The sequence below is a fragment of the Arachis hypogaea genome, chromosome 18 (assembly GCF_003086295.3).
Source record: "Arachis hypogaea cultivar Tifrunner chromosome 18, arahy.Tifrunner.gnm2.J5K5, whole genome shotgun sequence".
NCBI classification, from domain to species: Eukaryota; Viridiplantae; Streptophyta; class Magnoliopsida; order Fabales; family Fabaceae; genus Arachis; species Arachis hypogaea.
This window is the reverse complement of record NC_092053.1, coordinates 25177997-25181390: the sequence shown is the minus strand read 5'-3', so window position 1 is coordinate 25181390 and position 3394 is coordinate 25177997. Positions and strand designations below refer to the sequence as shown.

At 36.2% G+C, this 3394-nt stretch overlaps 1 long non-coding RNA gene across 1 annotated transcript; it reads left to right on the top strand.

Annotated features, from left to right (window-relative positions):
• The first annotated feature begins 671 nt into the window (after positions 1-671).
• LOC140181590 (uncharacterized) lies at positions 672-2455 on the top strand. The gene is made up of 2 exons (XR_011876477.1): positions 672-1071; positions 2283-2455. It is a non-coding gene; the product is annotated as an uncharacterized lncRNA (long non-coding RNA).
• Positions 2456-3394: the final 939 nt, after the last annotated feature.

Genomic DNA, 3394 nt, shown 5'->3' with positions numbered 1-3394 from the left:
CTGGACAACTTGCGGCTTTATGCCCCGCCTTTCCACAATTGTAGCACAAACCCCATCCGGCCTTGCATGGTACTCCCGGATGGTGACTTCCACATCTAGTACAAGCTTGATCATTCTGTGTAAGACCCCAAATTTTTATAAATTAAATAATTAACTATTTACAAATTATTGTATTATATTGAGATGTATTTTTTAAGAAAATTATTTTCAACAAAATAATTAAATAAAATTTTATCATTATTAAAGTTTAATTTAATTATTACTTATCTTATTAAATTTAAATTATCTATAAAAAAAATTATTTTTGATTAGACAAAATTTATTATTATTATTATTATTATTATTATTATTATTATTTTTGGAAGGTACCTAACGTAGCCTTCAAAGGAACCAAAGAAAGGAAATGGAACTTGATTTACTATGCATATGTATATATATAATAATAACACATGCTTTCTTTTATTTATTAACCTTGACACCTAGCCAATATTTATTTTAATCATGGAATGTCATTATATATTCTTCCCATTATCTCATTCACTTGGTCAAGGTTCCAAGTGTACAAAAGAAGAAGTAAACGTGGCTTGTTTGCAATATATATATATATATATATATATATATATATATATATATATATATATATATATATATAAGATTAATGACACCTAAATGCCTTAGCTACCACAAATTTCCATCCATTCCCATTAGCTTTAATCACTCCCATTTCTTTCATTCATGCTTTACCGAATGGAACTTGAGAGAAAAGAAAAAGAGAAAAGCCGTAAGGGAGAGAGATTGAGAAACCATAGAACACTCGAGCTTCTGGTTTTAATTTCTTGAGATCCGTAAATTTAATAAAAAATCTAATCTGATAAAAGTGTTTGTATCTTTCTCCTCTACGTATTGGCATCACTTTTGATCGGTGAAAGTCAACGGTGACGTAGCTCTCCTGCCCCTTGAGTTCGGCTAACTGGAATTTTAGGAAGTACAGACGATTTCTGACGCTTTCTCCTTCAGCAGCTCGATCAGAAAGCTTCTCCGGAGCTTCTGTTGTTTTGATTTCGTACGGAGGTAGGGGATTTTGTTTTGAAATTAACTGTTTTTAAACTATGAATGCCATGGAAGTCTAGTGGGTATTTGTAAATAATTTATGATTGTTTGAAATGACTGAATGATGAATTTGAGTTGTGTATGTGACTGAATTTGATAAATATGTACTTGATTTCCCGATTGAAAAGAGGTTGAAAATGGTTCAGTTGGGACCCGAAAAAGGGTGGCTAACCCCGAGTTTTAGGGGAAGTGCTGCTGAAATTTTATAAAATCTGAGGTTTTATTTGAAAAGTTATTTTAAAAGATTTGGTTTTAGAAAATTAAATTATTTAAAATATATTTAGTTAAGAAAAGATTTACTCTATTTTAAAGTTTGATTTATTAAGAAAAATATAATGATTTAAACCCAATCTTTTAAGGAGAGATTTTATTTTAAGTAAAGATTTGAGCTCGGTTTATTAAGAAAAGGAATCTCTGCCACAGGAGTGCAGAGAATAAGGATTTAAAGAATATATTAATTAATGAAGTGTCTGCCACAGAAGAGCAGATGTGACATTGTTTGGGCCTTAGTGCCAAATGTAAAGTGGGGACGCCCACACACTGAGAACTGTTTTCCAGATGTACGCTTATTGATTTGGAAAGTCACACTGATGCGGCCTAGCCGTACGACTTAAAGTCACACTGATGCGGCCTGGCCGTACGACTTATAAGCACACTGATGCATCTGGAAAACCATATCTGGGACTTGTGCCCGGGTAATGTCGGGAGCGGGTAGGCAACCGACACATGAGCTCATGGCCTGCGTTAGGGATAGACATGCATCATATTGTTTGCACATTTGCATTTGATTGCGCTTGCTTGTTTTATTACTTTGTGATTGTATTGTTTGTCTTGTTGTGACTTGCTTGTGCTTTGAATTGAATCTCTTGCTTGCACTATTTGTTTGTGAGTGTATTAAAGTGATTATGAGTTGACTTTTGACTGAGGATCAACTATGTGGCTGAGAGACAGAAAATGTGACTAGTTTTATATTTAAGTTTTGTTTTGAGTTTAGAAATTTAAAGAAAAGTATTATTTATCTAAAGTAGAAATAAAAGTATTTCCAAAGGTTAACAAAATAGTTTTACTAAGTAAGTTAATTATTTGCATTAAATTCATTACTTTTACGGCATTTCCATTCCTTACTGAGAACGTGTGGTTTGTTCTCACCCCAAAATCTTTCACCCTTTCAGTGACACAGGTTCGAAGATTCAGTTAGAAGATGCAGACGACTAGTAGATTAACTTGTGATTTCTGTTATTTTTATAGAGTTCCCTCGCCCTTGTTGCTTTAAGTTTTATTTTATCCAGAGGGATAGGTATTGTATTTGAGTTTTATATTGAATTCATTCGTATGGCATTTACTATTATTAATAATTGTGTGATTTTAATTACTATAAATAATTTTCTGGTATTTTCTTATAAACTGAAACGCGATATCGACTTAAAGGCTCAATATTAAATAGTAAATAAGGAAAACAGGTTAGTAACTCCTTACTTTTGGTACGATCATAACGTGCTAAAGGTTAGGGTGTTACATTCTGAGGCTGTTTCCCAAACCTTTTCCCTTGGGAGTAGTTGTTGTTAGGCCTCCTAAAAGAACCTCCCTTTTTGAAAGGCGGACCTCTAGGTGCAAAGCTCTTCCCTCGGTTTTGTGGAAATGATCCTTTGTGACTCCCTTTCTCAGTCATTGCCCTCTTCACACACTCCTCAGCAACCCTACACTTGTTCACCAATTCGGAGAAAGTCCTAATCTCCATTGGTCCCACTGAACTGAAAATATCGCTCCGGAGTCCTCCTTCGTACTTAACACACTTCCATTCCTCATATTCCACCGGAGTCCCTTGACACATACGAGAGAATCTGAACAGCTCCTCAAACTTGTCAGTATACTCAGATACGGACATAGTACCCTGCTTCAGCTGCAACAATTCAAGCTCCTTGGCTGTCCTGGCAGAAGTCGGAAAGTACTTCTTATAGAACTCCTCTTGGAAGACGTCCCAGGTGATATAATCATCACCCTGCTGCAGGAGGCGTCGGATACCCTGCCACCAATGTGACGTTTCACCAGTGAGCAAATAGGTAGCGAACTCCACACGCTGCCCTTCAGGTACCACCTGCGCTTGCAGTGCTCGTTCCATAGCCTGAAACCATGTATCGGCCTCAGTCGGGCTAGTAGTTCCCTTGAACTTCGGGGAATTAACCTTCAAAAAGTTCGCCAGTGTCATCGGGCCCTGAACTCCACCTCCGTCATTACCATGGTTGTTCATCTGTTGACCAAGAGCCTCAGCAGTGGCTTGCATAGC